Raw genomic sequence first — 24,124 nt, 5'->3', positions numbered from 1 at the left:
TCAGCCTAGGTCTCTCCAAACTGTGCAGTCTCCTGTAATAAGCATAGACACTGAAGCACGTCAACCCCAGGACCTGGGCCCACCCAGCCTGTGGTCCCCTGTGCAGGTGCACCGCCTGCACACTCGATGGAGAAAGACACTGCCGTGCTTTTTTCTGCAGCGTTCGCAAATAACCTCAGCAAGGGACAGCGATGGGGGACTCTCCAGGCAGAGACTGCCCTCCTTTTGAAGCTGTCGACCCGGTTTTCATCTAATCCGATACACAAATAGGTTACTTCATTAATGCGACCGTGCATGAGCCTCTGTCAAGGGTCCGATGGGAGAAAAAGGCAAAGACAAAGATCCCCCGTATAACCTTTAACAGACTGTTTGAGGCAAGTGGTGTCAGCGAGCACCTATGAAGGCCCGCACGACACATGCGGTGGTGGAAGACCAGAACCACGGCCGGCTACCTTTGTCGCCCAAGTGACGATGTTTAGACATCGCACCAGGTACCCATCTAAGACCGAGTCGACCTAGGAGAGGCCCAGGATTGGTTCAGATATTCATCAACCGATGTTAGCCGTGGGCGGGAATCGAACCCCCACGCAGCACGCTGCTACACTACCCCTCCCCGGTAGCGCTCGATGGGAGAATACACACGCACGCACATACACGCGCATCGCTTTTGAGATTCCGTGGGTCCCACCAGCGGCCATCCTGCCCACTCACCAGCCTGCCCGCCCCGCCAAACGACCGCCCGCCTGCCCAACCAGTCAGCGACTGGAGATCGATACAGGGAGGGAGAAAAAATGACGCAAATGGCACTCTGGCTGAAAAGGACCTTCTGGACGACTGTCATTAAAACGTCTTTCATTTGCAGTGGTCGGGCCTTTTTATTAGAGTCGGTGGACTCGGGGTCGTAAACCTGTTTGAGCAGCATGTCGAGTAATATACAGGCCTCCCTTGTAACAAGGGGATTGGGTCTCAGCGGATTCCACCTGACATTAAATAATGCATATGATTTATTGATTATGGTATCATCCACAGTGTAAAACTGATATACACCGTGTGTCGAGATATGGGAAAACATCACAGCGTGGAGCGGTGGCGCAGTCGGTAGCGCACTGCACAATGCGTGCACCCGGTGACCTGAGAGTTCGATTCGCAGCGACGGCTGACATCAGTGGCGAACGTTATCTGCAAAAGTCCTGGACCGCCACTTCACCAATTCATATTGACCAGCGTGGTGAAGTATGGTCAAACAACAATCGAAAAATGGGCGTACATCAGCATTATTATTACTATTTATAAACCATCACAAAGGTTAAAGAACGCCTTACTGCATTTAATACCGAAACAAATCATTGTTCTAATGTTCATAGGTGCATCGGGTTTTGCTCTTCTCCATCGGTGGTCCCAATGGTGGAAGTTCCACATTCCTATGGTGGGGGCCCATTCTGAGCTCAATACAACCACTGCTGGCGTCTAGACCGAGTGATGCAGCATCCACGCTCTGGTCCTCATTTTCCTCCAACCCCAGCGGGGATTTTAACTCGTCTGCTCACGGTCAAGATGAGCCCCGATAATTTAGCAATCGTGCTCTCGCCCTGCCAGCGACGGTAATTACACACAGTAGCCGACGACACGCGCCACTGGATCGTTAGCGTTAAACACAAGTGTCGCGAGGAGACCTTTATTCCCCAACTGCCGCATCTACTTACGAGGAACGCTTCTTCGAACTCTTTAAAAACGGGAACAACGAGGCGCGCGGAACAAAACCGCAAACCACCTTTCTCCCGCGAGGCTCGGTGGAGTGGCATCGGCGATAAATGGGCTGTTCGAGTTGCGAGGTACGATGGAGAGCAAGCGGGGGGGGGGGAAGAGGTGAAGGGAGGCGCCGGAGAGGGGACCGGGCGAGATTAAGAAACGTGGCGGCGAGGCCACCCGATTAAAAGCGCCACCAAATCCTGCACCGGAGCTGTTTTACATTTTTCAGACTGAGCGCATGAATTCCTGCGGAGGTGGTTTGGGGCGGAAACGTTTGCGCTGAATCAAAGTGAAACTACTGGACATCTGCGAAAGAGAGCTTCTCCCAGGATACATACACATTCGGGTTCCGAGTGCTGGAGGAACATCGTTACGTCTGTTATCTCCCGAGAAGTCAAAGTGTGTACATCACCGATGTGCATTATGCAATGCCCTTGCATAGCCTGCACGCGACGGCTGCAGTATTCCGAGTGAAACACACTCGATGGGACTGCTATCAGAGCGACATGTCGTATATATGTAGGTAAGAAAAAAATCGGGCTCGAATGTTGCTTGCTCTTCAACATTTCTCCACTTGTTCTGATAAACCAAATCACTTGGCACATTTGCCCACCACGTAGGCCTCGGCAAGGTAAGGATATTGACCCTTTTTTCCGGGTAAAATGGTAAAGGTGTCGACATGCCAAGGGGTAAGGTAGGGTTAAGGTAGCGTGGAAGAATTACCCGGTAGGGTAAAGGTTGCGCGAAGTATTACCCGGTAAATACAGTACCTTGTTTACCGCTAAAAGCTCCGTGACACAGTCCGTGGCCTCCATTTAATAAGAAATATTTTTAAAATACTTTTTTTTAAACACACTTTAATGAAATGTACAAGTCATGGCAGAACTCCACGACTCCAGGAAGTGGCCCCGAAGCTTGCCATAACGTAAGGGACCGTGGCCAATTACAGCCAACGTCAGTTGAATGTGGACAATTAGACCCAAGCCGAAACATAACATATAAAAAATAATGTGAAAAATATATATATTTTTTATAATAGAATATAGTATTGTAATCAGTATGACATAAGTTAACCAAATTTGCAGTCGATACCACATTGGGAAGTGGGTTAAAATTGAGTTACAAGATTTGAGGATATGACAACAACAAGCATGTAAAATTGGAATCATGGAGAGTATTCTATATCAATAAAGAGCTCTACCAAGCATTAACCGTTATAAACCTTTTTCACGTGTAGTACCACAGTAATTACCCTGTAATTGGGTAATTTGTATGGGGTAATGGTAAAAGGTAGGGTAAAGGTAGGCTCGTTGCTTTTTACCTTTTACCTTACCTGCTAAAGGGTAAAAGGTAGGGTAGAGTGATTCTATTGTGGTAAGGTAAAAGGTAGGGTAAAGGTAGGCTCGTTGTTTTTACCTTTTACCTTACCGAGGCCTACACACCACGTGACAACCTGATCTGATTGGCTCTGTCGGGTGGTGGAGGGTTATCATTAGAAACTGGCATTATACCTGCTCATTCGTTATACCTACCTAAAGAGACTGATTAAGAATTGTATGTATGTTGAACTTCTTTTGCACCGTGCATAGCCAAACGTGCTAATCAGCCCCCTTGTCAATTCATGGGATGAAGGCCTACACACGCGGCGTCGGTGACGGGGTTTGGGGGGGCAGTTTGACCATACGTCACCATGCTGGTCAGTGCGTGCTTTTTAAAGGAGGGGGAGGGGGTCACACACGACCAGAACAGTAATGCAATGCAAGTGTATCATACGCGGTAATGTGTAGAATGAGTTTGCGAGTGTGTGTGCAACTGCTTCATCATCTCATTCTGAACAGAAAAACCATAGTGTTCATAAATAAAACAGCGACGAGGGATGAGCTGAAGAGCCACGGCCTGACAGATACCACAATGAGTGCCCTCGATATAGCTGTTGCTGTATCTATACGTGGAGCCCCATCGAGTGTGGTTTACTCGGAATATCGTCATTATAATTGTCATTAGTGTCCCATGGTATTTACTCTCCGCCCAGAAGGCTTACGTATCATTCCACAAGCCACCCAGCTCACAACTCACTTCATCATTACTCAACACTAAATTAAAAAGGAAACTTTTTTTTTGTTTAACTGTTAAAACCAAACTATTTTTATGTTACCAGGTAAGGCCCACTGAACCATGTAGTTCTTTTTCAGAAGAGACCTGGCCACAAATGATAGCTCAACGAAGTGGCTTATCACGTTGAAGTGTATAGCAGCCAAATACTCTAAAAGCGTGTGTCTAAACGTGGAGGGAAAAATCGGAGAGCCGGGAGAAAAATCCACGCGACTGTGGGGAGAGCACGCAAACTCCAAATATACAGCAGGCATCAGGGTCGGGATTGAAACCACGACCTCCTGTGTACCAGGCGAGGTAGTCAACATCTTGCCACCATGGCGCCCCACCAGTCATCCTGCAGCTGTGGAGACAGGCGAGGCACTAGGAGCCACAACTGGTGATCGTGAATTTTTCTCCACTTTCAAAATTTTCAGACCTTTACCATCTTCGGTAGACACACAAACAAGACGACTTCAAACACTGTTGGTAACAAAGTACACTGGTTATCTACGGTTGGAAAAGTTAAGTAACTCGTGAAAATGTTGTACTGCAATTGTAACAAAATTCAACCTTTGGTACAGAACCCTTAGGCTGCATTGATGAGCTGAGTGCTTCCTTCTAAGTATGGAATTGGGCAGACATCCCAATGCAAGCCTTTCCTAAAAAAAAGTATAGGATCTCAGTGTGGATTTCTTTGTCAAATAGAAGCCATTATTATTATTATTCATTGTGTGTCGGGATTGATTTCTGGCGCAGTGGTTGGCTCACTCCATTCTGACCCCCGCGACCTCAGGTTGGGATCGCGGCCACTGTTCACATCGGCGGGGTGCTGGGTCACCCCTCTTCACCAAGCTGCGCTCCTCCCACGTGGTGAAACATGCTGGAACAACTGCCACACAAACAACGAGGCGTGGGGAATCACACCGTCCAGCGGTGGATCGACAACAGACGCACCCATGGTGAAGACATTATTCTTGCACGAGAGAAGGAGACCATGGTATCCGCAGAAACCCCAAGCGGGCGAGGAGATCTAACGGAGCCACTGTAGGGATATATAATTGTTACAATTATTATTATTATTACTACTACCGCACTATTATTGCGTTAGACCGTGTGGACTTTTCGATCACTGCACCTCTGGGGGGGAAGGGGGGGGGGCAGGTGGGGGCGGGGCAGGAGGAGGAGGGAGGGGGTGGGAAGATGCCAGACCCCAGTGTTGTGAGCGACCGGCTCATTACTAATTCACGAGGAGCATCCCCTCAAAGGACGGGGAGGCCCCATTCGATGGACTCCCCTTCCCCGATGAAAATACAAGTACCCTGACCCCTCCTCGTAAACAAAAACACACACACACACAGCCAAACACCCACCTCCCCACCAATTCAGACAGCGATTTTTGTTGTTGTCGTTACCTCCCACAGCACAGACGCAGATGGTAACGCCACATCTCTCTCTAACCCTCCACACAAACCCCACACAACCTCCCCACCGCACTTGCCGTTGCTTCTTTGAGTTGCAGGACAGAAGCCACAGGCGATGCCCAGTAGCATAATAGCTAACTAATATAAAGGAGGCTCGCTGTGGTTCAAAAGGGGAGGAATGGCGCTTGCCGTCCAACATTAAGCGGGAGATTAGTGTTTCATTGACAATGGCGCAGTTAGGTTCGGGCCTAATCCGCAACAAGGGGCGCCCAGCAAAGACAAAGACATTTAAAGGGAATGCGAAAGAATTAGGATATTATAACGCGCGACGATGACGGTATTTGACCTTTAAAACTTGTTCTGCGCGCGCGTGCGTGCGTTTCAGTGTTAATTAAACCAGCCACTTTGGAAGTGAGTGTCGATGGATCGAGAAAATGTGAACCTCCGTTCCGGTGCTTGACAAGGAGAAGGCGGTGCGGCAAAATGTGGACTCTGCCTATTCCATTTCCCCCGGTTGCTCCGGTTTCCTCCCATATGCAAACACTCATCGATTAGCAGATGATGCATAAATATATATGTAGAGGAGCACAGAGCTTGGGCAATTGTTGGTAGCGCCAGCCCCTGACTGAGTGGCTGCTGCTGCTGCTGCTGCTGCCGCCTCACTCGTTGTCTGTGGTTCCTCCTGGCTCCTCTCTCTCTCTCTCTCGCTGTATAAGAGTGAACGAGCACCGAGCGAGCACCGAGCGTGGGTGGTGGAGGCGCCAGTTGGCAGCGCGTTGCAAGCCGGAATGATGATGATGATTATTATTCATTTCGTGCAGGGTGCGTTGCGGCAGTTGACAATGCAGCAGATTGCATTTGTGCCAAAGTTTCTCTGTGCCATGGGATTTTAATATTTTTTATGGTGTGGGGAGGAACTGGAGATGGCACATCAGAGATCAAAAGACAGATGATAAAACACATTTCAGCCCCTACTTTTCACGTACTGGCTTTATCATGGAAAAGTCTAATGCGACACGGCAAAACGGTTACTTGAATCCTGAGCGGCGTTACGAGAACTGAGGGCGATATTGACGATAAAAACCCAAATACATTACTCCACGAGGCGTTATTAAATTTTAGAACGACTTGAAGGATCCATCAAACTTTGCTGAACCGTGCCAAAATAAAAGAAGATCGTTGAAAAGGTGGAGAGGGGGGGGCAGGGGGGGGGGGTTAATTAATTAATTAATCCTTCGTTATCCGCACCAAAATACCCCCACGTTTCCACCCACAATATAATGATGCACTTTAAACACACAGGGCCGCTTATGTAAAAGGCCGATACTCTGGGCCGAGGTCACGACACCGGCCAACAATGGGCGAATCGTTCGTTAATCGGTGCCGTGGGAGCACCCGCGCCGCCACGGCCGCGAGCGCGTTCGGTTTTCCGACGAGAGTCGAGGGTGGCCAAGGAAGGCGGCGTTGGATCGTGCGCTCGGGATGGGCTACGCGGGGCCCACTTCATCGCAGCACGGCCACTCAACGGGCTGCTGCTGCTGTGGCTCCATGCGTTTCTGTGTCTGGACGTATGCGGAGAGAAGGTGGCGCGCAGTGGTTAGCGCCCCGCGCTACACACTTGGTGACCCGAGTTCGATCACCGCTCGTGGGCAACACCAGGGACAATTACCTGGACCGGTCCTGAGCCTCCCCTAGGTCGACTCAGCCTCAAACAAGTACTCTACCTGGTAAATGAAGGCGGGCGGCCACGGTGCTGGCCACCTACCTCATAGTGTGCCGTGCCGGCCTTCATAGGTGCGACTCGCTAACAGCGCTTGCCCCAACAATTTCTAACGGGGGTGGGAAGTTGAGCAGCCACCTTCAGCAGCAACGGGAGTCTTGAAAATTAGACTATCCTGGTCCCTGATATCTCACCTGGTTGAACGAATAAAACCTGATATAACAATGAGAAAAGCATCGGGTGAATAAAGCAGAGAGCTGGTAGAGTGGAGAGTGCAGGTAATCAACCTACCAGTCCCTCCGATTGAATGACCTCAAACCTCTGGGCCTGTGCAGTGACATCTGGAGCCTTCACTACTCCACATAGCTTCAAAGGGCACCTAGCCTGACACAAGCTGTCTGGCAACATCACCGTACGTATTTGAATACGGACTGCAGAATTGCAGTGGCTCATGCATCGGTATACGAATAATGACCACAGTCACCAGCAAAGGAAAGTTGAAATTTTAACCCTGGTCTGAGCTTCCACTCGGTCAACTCAGCCTTAAACAACGTTATACTGCAGAGCAGTTGCTGAGCAATCAAAACATAGCAAGGCATGCACGGCCTTAATAGGTGCTCGCAAACAACACATGCCCCGCAGGTCACAAAAACAGCTATATGAGATCATCTTTGTCTTTCAACCTTGCATGAACCAACAAAAACGCTTCACTTGAAAATTGTTTGTCCAACAAAAAGCAAGAGACCCAAAATCCAGGATGTAAATTAATCACAAGGGTCCCTATTCTGTTCCGAAAGACCTCTTGTTTGTCATTGTTCGGCCATTGTCCTGTGCATGTGGGACAAGACGCATCGGCTAAGGAGGGAAGTCGGGCACAATAGGCCACCAATGAGCATCTTAACTTTGTTGATGTCAAACACCAGCCCACAAGATGTAAAACAATAGCTGTTTACGAGTTACCACGATTTTTGTACAGGTTCAACAAATGTCAAGCCCCATAATTCTTTGGAACAATTGTTGTCATCCTACATTCTGACCAAGTGCTTTAGCTCTGGGGGTTTTTCCCATTCATCCGTGTTCTCAAGCAACCCCATGCCCTTAAGTATTTACACAAAGTGGTTTTATTTCATAATTATTACTCTTCTTCTTACCACTCCTCCCACTTTTTAAAATAATAGCAATACAAATCGCTGGACTCCCTGCATCACGTTACGTGACCCAAACGGCAATTTGCTAATCGATGTACTCACCAACTGGTGGGCAACGGAATTAACGTAGAGATAATTTTAATAAATAAGAGTAGATTATTCACTGGATGCTGTTCCTTGCTCACGACACTGCTGGCGGAAGGACCTCAACTACACGAAGCTCTGAAGAACCCCCCCCCCCCAAGCAGGGATATTTTGGCCTCCTCTTCCACATTGACCAGGCATCTCGGATGTGGGAGCGTACACAGTTTACCACACCACACATGACCTGGTATACCTATTCATACCACTGGGTGAACATAGGCAGGAAGAATTTAATAAACCGCCACGCCGGTAGATCGAACCGGCGACCTCCGGACTGCAAGCCCAGTGCACTTGCCCCATTACACCGTTTTGCGAGCTAATGAAATTACATGAGGAATGGCCAGAATGCAGGGGCCGAGATCTGCCCTTTGTTGTGTGTCCACACACACCTGTGAGAGTGTTTACGCCACACGGGCGAAGGGACGTAACGAGATATCTCAAAATAATCCGCCCCCTTAAAGCCCCGCGCACAAAACGAGAGAGAGAGCTCCATTCAGCGGAGCGGTCCCCAAATACACCGCCGGTGCTTCCCTCCGAGATCTCTCGTAACTTCATCATACCACCCCCCCCCCCACCCCCCCGGGATCAATCCACGGAGGCGCGCAGTCTGAGCCCCAATCCCACAACGCTGCTGTCCCGTCGTATTAAATTTCAAACGCGAGAGCAGCAGCAGCAGCAGCAAATTAACGAGCTGTATATATACGAGGTAACAAAGGGGCCGAACTCAAGAAAGAGACCACACTCCGGCTCCCTCAAACGTGCTCGTGGTTAACCGCCCGCATTTTAACCGAGTGAGATTGTTTTGCGAATCCGGTTACGGTTCTTTTTTATCCTGGTAAATTGTCGAGCGGTCGTCGTGCGCTATGAAACCCGGCCACCTGAGATTTGGTTGATTTTTTTTTTTTACCCCGGCCACAGCTAACATCAGTGGCAAGTGACATCCTAACTGGTGCTCTCCCCCCCTCCATCCCCCCACCTCAACCTGCACTCACCAGCACGCTGGAGTTGTTAAAATCTTTTTCAACACATTTGCTGAGCACAGGCCAAAACGGCCAACGCATTAAACAGCCCGCAACAAACAGCACCGTCAAAGTTGTAAAAAGATTAACCCCATCAACAGCCGATTCAATTCAGGTTGGCGATTCTATTCCATATTTTATTACTATTGTTATTATGATAAACTTTGTACCTTGGTACAAAAAAAAACGTGTTTCTCTGCATCCATCGCGAAGCTCACTAGTCACTTGGTTAATCTTAATGATGAGTCACGTGTTCCCTCTTTGGCACTGGCGATTGAGATTCGAACCAGAATCCAACCTGCACCGATGACCAACGTGGTGAAGTATGGGAAAACAACAACAACAACTCCAATGGATGACGTGGCTTTGGGAGGCCCTCAATGCAGCAGTCTACTGACAAGAGGGTTTGCGAATTATATTATTTTTAGTATTAACGGCCGGGATTTGAAATCGTGGGCACGCGTGCGTGCGTGCGTGTGTGCACACTTGATTACCAATCCAGAGCTCGGTTGCCTTCGGGCAGCGAACTGCACACAAACCCCCAAAAAAAACAGAGGTAAAGGTGCCGATACTATTATTGTGGCATTATTTTATTACCCTATGAACCCCCATTGTTTCTTTTTATAGGGTGGGTTTATGGTTATGCGGTATATGTGGGAGACATGCGAGGAGGCAAAACTTACTCGAGCCATTTTTTTTTGCTGTAAATTACATGTAAAAAAAAACCTTCCACTATGCAATGCGTGCAACCGGCATTACCCCAAAGTGGCCTAAAATTGCAGATATTATGACAATTTTGAATTGAGGCTTGCAAAGACTATTCTGCATTAGATTGCAGCTTGTAAGAGAATTCGGGTGAGCCTCCAAAACCACAAAATTGGCGAGGAGCACGACATTTGTTCTCTATATACGAATGCGCTGGGAAATTAGCGTGTGTGGATTTGCGAGCGTGTACTTGCGTGCGCGAGCTATTTTGTTGCGGGTGTGCGGTGCGTACGTTGGGGGCGAGCGCTTTTGTAACGGCTCTCTCTCTCTGCTCCCCAAACCCAGAAACCTCAGTTTCCGATATTGCTTGCCACACACAACGACAACACCAGTGGCAATTGGGAATTTGTTGAGCTTGCCAGAGCCTTCTACAGGTCAACTTGGCCTAAAATGAGTGCCTGATTCAGTGTGAGAACGTCAGCAAAAAGAGGGTAACCAAGGCAGCCGGCCGCGCAAACCCCGGGGCGTGGCGCGAAAGCCTTAATAGGTGGTCACTCACGAGTGGCATTCGGGCTTCTAATTAAACAGAGAATCTGCGTCTCTGGTGCGCGCATGTCCGCGCCGTGTCCGCCGTACACGGGCAATGTCTGTGCGAACACGGCGTGAAGGGCATTTGCTCATTCTCCACATCTGCTGTCTCGCATTCATTCGATCCCTCCACTCGCTTATCCACTCGCTCGAGCGTCCACAAAAACACGCCGAGTGAAACTAATACATGCGCTGCGCCTCCTCCGCTTTACCCATTAAGGACGGGCAGATTCCATCCGTGAGTTTATCTCAAAGGGACAGGAATCACTCGAAACCCCCCCCCCACCCTATAGCCTAACTCCCCCAACTCTACACACAATACGCAAGCCGGGTGGGTGAGCGAGTACGCCACGCAAGACGGTCAGCAGGGTCCCAAGCGAGGATCCGATTTCCTCTTAGCCCAACAAGCCGACATGCAGGCCGGAACAAAAACAACACAATCGCTTCCCATATCAAATAAATCCCTTCCTTAGATAAAAGCGAGCCCCCTTTTAATTCCAGTGCACTTTAAGTACTGCTGCTGCTGCCACAGTTTGTCCTGCAGAGCCGGGGTTCAAATTCGGAGAGTAGGTGATAAAAAAGGGGATGCTAACGAATATATATAAAATCTAAGACCGATGTTAATCTCACAAGAGGCATATTTAGCAGTTGACTGTAGCTGATGGGGTGGAAGATTTGGGCGCTCGTGTTGAGATGACCGGCGGGTGGGGTTCGTCAATCAGCCGCGCGAGGCTTGCTGTCGCTCCTGTCACATTCGGCACGTGGCTGTGAGCCTATTCAGGTTGCAATGAATTCTGACACTTAAGATACGCGCAATCGGAACTGTGAATGTAGGAATCGAACGTTTGCACAAGCATGCTAATAATATGCGAATGCTCTGCGATGCCTAGCTTGCATTTGTGCTGATGCAGCCAACGTAGCCGGACACACGGGGCAGAATAAAACGGGGTACTAACAATGCAAGCGAGACTGTGCGAACGATAAAAAAATATTCACGAATCAAATCGCGGCCCGAATTTGTGACAATTCATGGAATCGCCGGGGAGAGAGGAGACAAGTGAATTGAAGTATGCGATCGGCCTGCAAGGGGAAAAGAACTGGGCCACTTGCTCAGCTCTCGCTCTGAATACAGTGCTCCATGGCTGATGTTAACTACCTCGCCTGGTGTACAGGAGGTCATGAGTTCGATCCTGGCTCCGTCGCCTGTTGTATCTTTGAAATTTGCACGTCTCTCTCCCCGTGGTCGCGTGGAATTTTTATCCGGGTCCTCCGGTTTCCCCCTCCACATTTAGAATGAACATCACGCTTTCAGAGTAATTCGACTGCAATACATTTCTGCATGATAAGCCACTTGTTTGAGCTTGCTATCATTCGTGATGGCCAGGTCGCTTCTGAAAGAAAGGTACATAGCTCAGTGGGCCTAACCCTGAGGAAATAAAATAAAAAAAAGTTTGGGCAAACATATTCCAGGCCCTGTAACGGCGGCGCGACTTCGAATAGCCGATGTTGAGGGAAATGTTTGTTGCCCTTTGGAATTCACCTGCGGTATTAATGGGTTTTTTTTTTGTACCGATGCAAAGAGACTGCTTCACGTTTTCTGCGCATCGGCAGCCATTAATGCCCCACGGAATGGGATGTTGGTGTCAGCTTACTTCTTAGACCCATTGTCTTCCGGGGGGAGCGATTTGTTTTGCTAGAGACTTCACCTGTTTGTCGAGCTTGTTCATTCATCTGTTTGCTATGTAAACCGAGGGCCGATCAATGCCCCCAAGTAGCAATGGCAGTTTAACACCAAGTCTGGGATTAACGGACGGGATGTGTCACCTAATGGGGATGGTCTGAGAGCCCAGAACGAGTTCGATTTGGCAATGACATCGAGCGCACACAAAGCGGCGGCGGGGGCCGCGATCTCGCCAACAGCGTCCACGGTGTTCAACGGCCAAACTGCCAGGACAACGCTCGCGTTAAAAAACGGTCCGCCAGTTTGTTTTAAACCCCGATGGCGCACCTGTGTTGCAAACGTACCACCACCGCCCCCCCCCCACCTCGTTCCGCGCTGGATGACAAACAAGACGCGTCAAAGACACCTGCACGCGAGGTGAACGAGTTGTTGCTTCACACGACAAGGACCACGCAAAATGCCACGAATTCAGAGGCATGGCCCACCCGCCTAACATACAAAGACAAAGTACAAAGATCCCTCCCCGTAAAGCGTTCAAACAGACTGTTGGGGCAAGCCAGCACCACGCCCGCTCGCCTTTGTCTCCCTAGTGGCGGTGTTTACACACAGCACCAGATACTCATTTATGGCTGAGTCGACCTCGGGGAGACCCAGGACTGGTTCAGATATTTGTCACTGTTATTGGCCGTGAGTGGGAATTGAACTCGGGTCGCTGGGTTCGTAGCGCACCACCAGTCCAACCCACACATTCCTAATCCATGAGCTCAGGTCAGATATCACTTGAGGTGCCATCCCTTGAGTGATGACAATTTCTTCACGCGACCAAGAGCAGCGAATTACGTGAGAACCAAAACTGAAATGAGGGGGTTATCAAATAATTCATTTGCATTGGAAATATATAAATAACACGGGAGTACAAAATGTTGCTACATCAGATGGGACCATTTTCTGCTGTGGGCCATGGAATATAAATTATTTTATATATACACACACATATACACTGGGTATCCATGAATGGATTAACCATAATGAAAGACTCAAAATTAGTTTGAGGTAGGTCAATAAGACGACACACACGCACTTGCTGGCGTGAAAATTACATCCAGACTCTCATCGCTCGAGGCCGGCACACACACACACACCGTAGGCTTTGGCGACACGTGCATCACGTGACGATTTGAGAGAGAGAGAGACCCAGGTGTTCACCCAACGTCTCAGCTGTGATCGATTTGAATGGTTCTGTCACGAGCTTGTTGAAAGATTCTGAGGATTTTTCTTTTGCCACGAGCTTTATGTTTCACGTAAACTCCCCCCCCCCCCCAACACACAAAATTCAAACCGTGCAGTTCAAATCACTATCTGATTATTTAGCGCTTGAACAAGTTCTTGGTGCGGCGTGCGTTGACATCAGCGCTGGGGATACAAAGGCGGCTGGGCGTGCTGCTATCCCCCACACCACTGCCTCTCGTGAGCCATTTCCGGCGCCTGGCGAGACGCTTGCCAACAGCACCTCGCCCCAACAGTCTGTTAAGGCGACACAGGGGATCTTTGTCTTTGTGTGTCCGTCCACGCGTTTGCGCGTGTGTCCACATGCAGTGGGGAGCGGTAGTGTAGCGGTTAGCGTGCTGCGCTACGAACCCAATGACCCGAGTTTGATCACCACTCACAGCCAACACCAGTGACGATTATTTGAACCGGTCCTGGGCCTCCCCTAGGTCGACTCAGCCTTAAATTAGTACCCGGTACGGTGTGTAAACATCGCCACTGGGCTGACAAAGGCAGTCGGGCGTGGTGCTGGCCACCCACCCACCCCCTCGTGTGCCGTTCCGGCCTTCATAGGTGCTGCTCGCCGACAGCACTTGCCCCAACAGTCTGTTAAGGCTATAGGCGGAATCTGTGTCTTTGTATCCACATGCAAACAAGCGCATGCATACATGCCCCCCCCCCCCCACCATCCTCCCACGGTCCCGCCAATTAGAGCAGCAAGCCAAACTCTCAGCCATTACACAAGCTGAGCGGCGACGCATTGTGAAAAAGCACTGACCCGTCGTCTCCTAAGCCCAGCTCCCCTCTTCCATATGCTCGCTCAACAAACTGTCAGAATAATGGGGGAGGGGGGGGGGGCATGTGGTGGCGGGTGGGGATTGTGGGTGGTAGTCAGGCTGTCGGGTAGTGGAAACAGATCTGCGATAGGAGACCTGGGGACCATAACACAAAACAGTTTACAAAGAGAGTTTAGATTTATATCGTGCGTCGTGGCTTGAGTAGCTGACCAGCACGCAATGCCACGTGGTTGTGGGACACTGCGACACTATGCCGCGCAGTGATTCGTTGCTGTAATGTACTTCTATGGCTGCACGCCTTCACCAAGCGTGGTGAGGTATGGCCAGACAACCCCGATGGTGGATTAAGAAAAGGGCCGACGGCATTTCAAGGTGCATGTGCAGAAGCAGGGGGGGGGGGGGGTGGGTATCTTTGTTTGGTAGAGAGAGAGGCAGTCGTATGTGTTCATAAAGTGGGTGGGTGGTTGGGATAGGTGCAATTATGTACATAATTCGTACATATTTTTAATGTTTAATGCGTATATTTACATGTATATTAAGACAAATAAACGGGTATTTTGAATGATTCACGAGGTATGTTGCTCATTGCCCACTTTCTTACATTGGGGGGGGGGCGGTGGCATGGGGGGATAGAGAAGTGGGGGGGGGCAATCTCAACAATTGAAACTTTTAAAATAGGGCCCTGCGTTAGTAAAAGCACCGTCCAATGTGTGTATCAACAAAATACCAATTTCGAGTCTAAAGGTGTGTGGGGGGGGGGGTGTGGGGAGACATTGCCCCCCCCCACGCCCCCACGCCCCACCCCCACTTGGATCTGCCACTGCCGCCAGTATTTGGCGTGATCGCCATCGAGTCAGTCAATCTCTCAGCACACTCGGTGCTCTGAAGAAGCGCCATGGCCCTGAACATTACACCATGTATTGTTTTTTTTTACATATATAGATTTGACAACACGCAAAGGTGTGCAGCATTGCATGTGCAAAAAGAGCTCAGCTTTATCCAGACCACCAGCTAAAAAAACTAAATGTGTGGGCATTTAGCCAATTTGTCAACAATTTGTACACACAATTCTGCCACATCTTTTCTAGTTGTTTTGAGGCCAGCGTTATATTTTTTTTTGTTCCGATGGGTTTCCATGTCATTCACAGATTTAAATTACTGCGTACATATTCTACGCTGTAAAGAAGGTAGCGTTAACAAATTAGTGGGTTTTTTCTTGTTTTATTATCATCATCTACCAACCCTGTCCCTTTGTTCACCCACCCCCCCCCCCCCACTATTTATGAGACGAATATTTCGATGACCGAGTTGACAGCGGATTGTATGCGGAAGCTGGCGACGGCGGCGGCTGTGGGGTCCAAGTTTATTCATTGTTATTGTTCTCATGTTTTTTCCCCCCATAAATCCCAAGCCCACCGACTCAGACCCCCCCCCCCCCCCCCCAACGGTTGGCAAAGCACCATAAGCCGATTATGGACCTAACGCAGAGTTGGCGAGACCAGCTCCGATATGCTTACAAAGGCCACGCCCCGAGAGCCCTGCCCATGCCCACGTGGCGCACTGCTACACCAACAAATGGTTCTTCGTCTTTTTTCGTCTTTTTTCTCCAATCTGAGCTGTCGTTTTTGTGAGTTACGGGTCTCGTGCGTTCGCCAAGTTTTAGTCCAGAAATCCAGACGCCAAGTTACCGGGACAGCGACGCTGGCAGCCCAGCGGCCAGGCACGTTTGCCACTCGTTGGAGAGGTTCGCGGTTCGAGTCGAGCAGGCCGCCCTGGTTAATGCTGCGGCCGTGCATTCACCGTAAGGGTCACGACCGCACGCCGTCTGCTTCACAGTGGACGTTGAAGGTCCACCGAGGTCATTCGAAACGAGGGACCCATTGGGTGCTGGCATCATGGCCCATAAGAATATTTAATTGCACCGCAAATGACTCAATTGGAATTACACGCAGCAACGTCAACCCTGACTGTGAAACCAATTTATATCTATGTCTGTAAAACACAAAGCCTTCCTTCGTGATAGCCTTGCGCGATATCAACAGTGCGAACACCAAATGTACTGAATTATCATTTTGATCTTGTTGGTGCTACAACTGACACTGTAACATATATTACAGTATTTTTTTTAAATGCCTCAATAGCACTTACGGCACTGATTTGAAAATGCTTTACTTATACGTCACTGATATTCGCTATACAAAGCAATTTATTGCACGAGGCTAATATTCCAGGTGTAACAGGGGTATATTTTATTTTCATTGAATATTTTACAGGTGGCAAGTAGCCTGGAGTAGGCCCGTGAATGATAGTCACAGCCAGAGAGAGAGATATATACATTGGACGTGGTGCCGCCCTGGGTGCCAAAATATTTTCCGGGTCATTGACCCGGATAAGACCCGGCTGAAATTAAGCCCTGTGTGGTTGGAACCAATTATTGGTGGGGCCTGTGCAGCCAAGGGGGCATTAAGAGCCCGGCAGTGAGTCAGTCCAGACGCGAGGTCAGCTGACATAGCACAGCTCCCTCCGGGGATTCTCCAGACCCTGGCGGGGTAATAATAATGGTAACGATTTGTTTGCGATGTAGTGCCCAATTCGCCGTGGTGTCTCCGAGGGCTCCGCAAACACATCATATTATTATCAGAAATATTTGAAAGAGCGCCCCCAGTAGCAGATAACCCTGTTTGGCACAAGGTAACTTACTAAGCACATGGCCTGCCAACGGGCAATAAAGTGCCAGTAGGGTGGGATGATTACTGCTATGTGTAATCCCAATTGAGTAATTTGCAGGTAATTTTCTGTATTTAGCAACATTTGGGTAGAAGTAATATCCCAGCATTATGGGTGTGTGGGTTTTTTTCTAGGTACTCAGGATCCCTCCCACGTGAAAACCCTCATGAACGGCATTGGCTCAACACCCAATGTAGCAAGTCATGATGAGACTTGCGTCATGATGAGACTTCCCTGGAAAAGTTAATGCCATTTTTATTCGAAGAAACTTCCTGTTCACCTCCTGTTTAAATCCCTGAGCCAGTGGTGGAAATTCCTCATTCCTATGGCGGTGACAATTCCACCCATAGTAAAACCACTGCTGACTCGGACATGCAACGAGCACCACCTCGTGTCCAGTGGGGGGTGCAAGACCTCCTCCTCCTCCTCATCTCTCGTCAGAGTTTTGAGTTGCTCATCGGGCGACGACTCCCGGAGATGAACGAGAGCACCGTGGGGCGGGAGCTCCACCGCCGGGCGCTCGCCGCTCGGTGGGAGCAACACTCGGCGCCTCCCCAGGGCGGCAGACGCGGCCTTCCTCACCGGCCTCCAAAGCGAAGGGGAACGCGGGACGAGGGGGGTCCCTCCCCACGGCACGCGCGCGGGATCGTGGTGGGGATGGGGGGGGTTCACTCGACCGTACTTCACCACGCTGGGCAGTGCACGTTATTGGTGAAGGAGGGGGGAGAGCAGAAACGCGGGACCGTAGAAGTACAGCACAACAACGAATGTTGCCGAACCGACCTCCGCTGCCCCCCGCAGCTGTGCACGGGGGGGTGGGAGAGGTGGGGTTCACCCATCCGGATGAACCCTGCCTTGCTCCCTTGCCTCTGAGATCTGACGGGATCGGCGCATTCCAGGTGATTTTAGTCACAGGGAAGTCACACATCACACCAGCGTTATGTTCCAACAGCAGTGGTAGTAACCTCCGGCCCTCCACCATATGAATGTGTAATTATTTGTACCTACTGTGCCGTACACACAGCAGCCAACGGCTTTTTGTACGAGTCAGGGGCATCATGCACACACGTGTGTGGACATAAGTGTACGTACAGTAGGTGTTTAAACTGGATTCCTTTCTGCTTGTACAACCCCAATTGCCCCCCGTTTCTTTGTTGAAAAAAAAAATAGCTCCGTCTTTATTCCCGTGCTCCTCGACACACGGTCATCTTTTTTTATATAAAAAAAATAGTTAAATAAATAACCGAGCGCCACGCAACAGTACATCAGTCATGCCATTCCGTACAATTTGCATTCCGCGCACCACGTAACACCAAGGCACGCAGTGGCTTGTCCTGCCTCCGCTTTGTTGTAATATCGAGCAAACGGCGACGGGGCCCCACCTCCCCCCCCGTCGCGAATGAACGCGAGCTCTGTGTCTCTCGGCACAGCCGCGGCAGTCATCGTCGGCCGTGATCGGCTAAAGGGCGACGCCGATGCCCTCCCCGCTGGCCACGCGGGACGACGGGTCCCGTCTTCGCGCGTCCGAGTAAATGACGTGCGTACACACTGTGCGTAGATCTATACTTTTTGTTTTTAAACCTACGACGACACGAAGGGAAAAACATCTTGCCACGAAGGAAAGCGTAGAGCCTTTTTCTGGACACGCTCTTGGGAAATCTCGCACACAAATAAAGTATATTTTACAACAGGTTTTTTCCCATCCCCGGTATACGTTTTCATTTTCAAGGAATGATCATGAATCTTTCTACCGTGTGACAGACATTATTTCTTTGTCCTGTCGTTAGGAGTGTTGTTAGCCATGCTTCTGTAGGCATAAATACTTTCAAACGCCCTTGGCGAACGTGCACTGAATGTTAATTTTTTTATTTAAATTGACAGTCGCGCACCAAATTTCAACCGCGTTCAATTCCTCTGAGTTTTGATTTTTTTCGAATCAGCTCAAAATACACGACCTTTCAAGAGTGTTACTCTGGGAAAAACATAGCTGTTCACCGTGAACGTGTGTGAATTCAGCTATATATTTATCATTTTAAAAAAAAAACGTTTTATGTTTGTTTAATTCTTATCCAATTCCAGTAGTTAAGTCACGTGTGGAAGTTTCCCCAGAGAATTCAGATGCTGTGCTCACGCGCCACGTAAACACAACGGAGTTGTCTGCAACAGCTGCCGCTTGTGGCTACAATTAAGAAGTTCCAACTGCCACAGAACAGCCCAGGCCGTGACCGGTGAAGCACCAAGCAGCCAGCCGGTGCCACGTACACCACAACCCACGTGACCGTGCGACACATTATCAAACCGAAGTAAAAAAAAACATTCCAAATGTCACCCCGCTCAATCGAATGTGGACTTGTGTTGTTACCTGTCCGGGGGTTTGACTTAGACATTCAGGCAATTGGCATCCGTGTTGGGAAGGCAGGAATTGATTTGTATCAAGATCTGGGACCGGCATTGCTGTGTTGAACTTTATTACAGTCGACTGCACAGTGTTGATAGGCCTGGGCTGACTGAGCAATATGTCTGGGTTTGGTCTCCAGCGGGAAAGGTAGCAACCCTGGTGTGGATGGTGCTCTTCTCTCTTGGTGACCCTGAGGCAGTGGCGGAAATTCCCTATAGTCCCATGGCAGGTGCCAGAACGCTCCATAAGACAACCACTTGTGGTGGTGGTTGTTGTTGTTGCTGTTGTTGTTAAAAGGTAAGCTAAAAGTGCGCTGCCAATTGTGATGAGAAAATGTAGGCCACTGCAAGTCAGTCATGTCCAAGTGAAACACATTAATTCGTCAAGTGTGCTAGCGGACATTAATCTGCGCCCTAATTTGTCAATGAGCTGCACGTGGCTCGATGGAACACCGCTGTAGATGGAAGCAGAGTGACGAGAAATTACATAAAGAGAAGCAATTGGCAGAGCACAGGACAGTTGAGATAGTGTCCCCAACCCAACGAACAGGAGGGGCAGTCGACTTCTCTTTTCCAATTTAGCCATGAATTAAATCACTGAGGTCACAAGCAACACTCAAATCATCACGTTTTACTCCGCAGCAATGAGAGCCGTGCATCTATCTGATGCGCACAGCCCATCACAAACCCACCGTAGTCATCCATCATTAAAATATTTATGCCGCGGCTTCCCATGCGGTAAGTCTCGAGACGCCGGAGCAAGTAGTTAGACAAGAGATAATCGCTCGGACCGAATGAAGTCCTCAAAAACAAAAACGGCACTGGGCCCTCCCAGCACCCTCTCCAAAAGCTCCCCCACCCTTCACAAACTTCACCTGGACCCAGGGGGTGGGAGCGGTCATGCTGTGATTCCTGCACCACACAGTTGAGCCCGCCGGCCCGAGTTCGATTCCCGGCCGTGGGTCGCATAAGTGGCGGCAAGAGACATCTGAACCGGCCATGACCCTGGTTTAACCAACTGTGTGGGGCTTTGTGTGAATGATGGAACTGGTAAATAGGTTTTAGGGGGCTAAGCCCCATTAGCCTGAGCCATCTGCCACCTGTGCCACTTTCCCACAAGTAATAAAGAGAATCTGCCACAACTTCCAGGAGAATCCTGGAATCGGCAGAAAAACACGGATATCAGGAAAAATATATCCACACTTTTTTTTTCCTTTAGCTTGTTTTTTCCCCCACACCTCCAATGAGCATGGTTGGCTATGTACAGTGTGAAAAATAAGTTCAATATACATACATAATAGGCTGTTGCAGATGATATTCAGAGCATTTATGTGGATATTGGATATGAGAGTATGGTACGTGTCGAACGGAAACATTTTTTTTAATCCTTCTCTCGGTCGCATAGTTTTCAATGAGCAATGCCTGAGAAATCAAACGGCATTTCACGACACACACGCACGCTCACACAAAATGTTTTTAGAGGCTTGCCGGTAAAAACAACTTCCTCCCACTGGGCACAAACAGCCGGCTGAGGGCATTGACCGGTATCCCTCCCCCCCCCCCCATGGCTCCCAGCTACCCAACTCTCTCCACTCCCCTCCACCGCTACTGTACGCCGACACAAAGCACCGTCACTCGGCGCTATTATCGTCGTCGTGGTTAGAAACACGTCGGAGATGAAGGCCTATTGCCGCACCAGCCAGAGCGTCCACATTTCACTGCGTTGCAGAAGCCAAGAATGGGAATATGTATTTATAGCCGAAGGAATCCGATGAGCTATGAAGCTTTTTTTTCACAGATGCCCATTAGGGGCACAGGGTCAGAACGTTACAACAACACAAAAACACGATAGGAGTGCAAAGTATAGAAAAGGTAAACAAATCGCTTCTAAAATATACAAAACTAATCAAATTTTTAATCTTATCAATTGAAGCTCACTGAGCTATTATTTTATTTTTCAGAAGCGACCTGGCCACAAATGACAGCTTAACAAACTGGGCCATCACGTGGACATTTATAGCAGCGAAGTAATCGAAATCAAATCTCGTCCTAGGCCGGTGTGACGACAAGATCTGACGGCGCTGTGAGTCCCTCGGATGGACGACACCACAAAGCCGAGGGTTTTTTTTGGTTATTTTTTTTGTTTTTTGAAATCACAGTTGCTAAGTAGATGTCCCAAGGCTTGTGTAGCACAGAGGAACGGAGCTGCTACTGACAGGGGCGCTTCGAGTGGAGAGAGGAAAGAGTCCACTGATTCTTGGACTGAGGATATTTATTTACGTATAACCATACATCCGTTGCGTGTTGTTTTGCAGCATTATGGGTAACGAAGTAAATAAACATACCTCACTTTAGTTTTCTCCACTTTACAATGTAAATATTAATATTATAGTCCACCAGCACATGGGGGGGGGGTGTTTAAACTTGTAAACTCTAGAGTGGTGATGACCTTATTTGCTCTCATCAGCATAGTCAGGCTTGCATGCGTAGCTACATTTGATCACATGCTATCTTGGTGCAGTGGTTAGCACAACACAATCAGCCCAATGAGTTCAATTCCCGGTTATGGCTAACATCTGTGTCAGGTGATCAAATATTGTTTTTATCTGGGTAAGAGTAACCAACGAAATTGAATGAATTACATTTAGGCACCATGAGCCATTGAACCTTATGGACCAATATTAATAAATTACATTTTGCTGATGAGACTGAGAAAGTCGAAACATGCCAGGAATTGGCAGCTACATCAAATGCTGAAGAAACACGTGGCCCAAGCGTTATTTAAATTACACGCACTTATTCGTTTAGGAAATGAAGACCCAACCTGTCTGTCGATTTACTTATTATTCTTGAAAGGCGGCGAAGGTTACGCAAGTCCCAAGTTCCAAAGCCAAATTGTGGGCGAGGAGAGAACGGAGCGGATGAATCTTCCGTCCCCGCAGCAATGGCAGCAGGAGGATGAAAGCGGCTGATCAAGCATGGAGGACCAGTAACTTCGAAATCCGAGGCGTGATTGAGACGCAAGATTCCTGGGAGCAATGAAGGATATTCGGGTCCGTGACGGGAGGGATCAAGAGACAGAAAGCGGGACCAGAGAGTTGAAGGAGAGGGACTGTGTGCGATGACGCAGGAGGACCTGAAACAAAGTGGCCCAGGGATGGAAATAATAATAATGCTTTAATTTCATATTGTGTCAATCATGCTAAGAGCATCCCATGATGCTGGGATGGAATTAGCGTTGGCCACGGCGACAGCCATGGACTTGGCGTTGAGAATGACGAGTGGGAGATTTGATGAATTTGGAGAGATCCACGGATTCCACGAGTGGCTTGGTGGAAGGAAGGCGATTGAGACCCTGATGGGCAGTGGAAACAGAGAGCTGTAAAAATGCGCTCGTGAAAAACCGGGGTTGATTGCAGGGTCAATAGTTTAGCCGGTGATTTTTGACATCTGCGCGCCCTCAAAATTAAGCTCTGGTTCACTCGCACATGTAAGGCCTTGGCAGAGGAGGTCACCGTGGCACATTCCCATCTCCCTTCACAGCCACCCCACCTCAACCCTGGGCCCTCCTCGACAGCAGTTGCTTTACACTGGTGCAGAGGTTTTATCAAAGACGAATGCTGTTTGTTAAAAGACACTCGTTAATTGTAGATATGTGTGTATATATATATTTGAGGTTTGATACTTTCTGGTGATAATAGTATCAGGTCCTTTGCCAATCCACTGCTGAATGAAGACCTCTCCCACACTGTGTCAGTCATGCGGGTTGTTTGACCATACCTCGCCACCCTGGTCAGTGAGGGTTGATGAAGAATGGAGCGAGGGCTGCTTTTGATATCACTTGTTACTGATGTGAGCCATGGCGGAGATCGAATTCAGATCGACAGATTCAGCTCACGGTGCCCCCAACCACTGCGTCACCTCTTCTCCCTGTTAGCCACGGTGGCGAGATGTTAACTACCTCGCCGGGTATACAGGAGGTTGTGAGTTCGATCTCGTCCCTGACACCTGTATATTTGGAATTTGAATGTCTCTCTCCCCGTAGTCACGTGGATTTTTCCCCGGGTCCTCTGGTTTTTCCCTCCACATATAGAAACGTGCATTTAGAGTCTTTGGCGGCTATAAATTTGCACGTGGTAAGCCACTTGGTTGAGCTATCATTTGTGGCCGGGCCGTTTCTGAAGCTTAGCTACGTAGCTCAGTGGGCCCTTGTTTGGTAAATAAAAATCGTTTAAAATGTCTCGTTAGGGTTATGTTCATTTTTGATTTAAAGCTTTCGTGACTGCAGGGATTCATATTATTGGTTCTTTCGGTAAAGTCACGTAGAAGAGAAACAAAATAATAAAAATATAAAACAATAAAATTCCTGTACGTGACTTTACGGAAAGAACCAAGAATATGTTATGTTCATTATCAAGTGTTGATATTTTCCTGACAGAGAGTTCCAAAAGTAAAACTACCCTAAAAGGAAAACGGAGCAGCCGCTTCATAAATAAAGGTTGGACATTGGACTTTGGCGTTAGTTGCAAATGTACAGCTATAGACTTATAAGCAAATATTGGTTACATTGAGAAAAACACCTTAAGGGGTACAAAAGCAACTTCTGAGAAGGGGCCATATCCCTGACCACCGACTGGTTCGTGTGACTGACGTGGTGTGCAGGGATCT

General features: G+C 48.9%; 1 protein-coding gene and 1 long non-coding RNA gene across 2 annotated transcripts in view; one reads left to right on the top strand and one right to left on the bottom strand.

The window, feature by feature from the left end:
- Positions 1-24,124, bottom strand: part of LOC116952475 (ephrin-B2a-like) — a 169,100-nt gene that overhangs the window by 55,067 nt on the left and 89,909 nt on the right. The window lies entirely within an intron of this gene.
- LOC142931055 (uncharacterized) lies at positions 1,660-8,067 on the top strand. Its single transcript, XR_012947055.1, has 3 exons — positions 1,660-1,832; positions 4,637-4,802; positions 6,848-8,067. It is a non-coding gene; the product is annotated as an uncharacterized LOC142931055 (long non-coding RNA).

This window comes from Petromyzon marinus, chromosome 47 (genome assembly GCF_048934315.1).
Source record: "Petromyzon marinus isolate PM22_M1 ecotype Great Lakes invasive population chromosome 47, UKy_Petmar_22M1.pri1.0, whole genome shotgun sequence".
Taxonomy (NCBI): domain Eukaryota; kingdom Metazoa; phylum Chordata; class Hyperoartia; order Petromyzontiformes; family Petromyzontidae; genus Petromyzon; species Petromyzon marinus.
The sequence above is the reverse complement of the archived record's forward strand: the minus strand, read 5'-3'. Positions and strand labels throughout refer to the sequence as shown.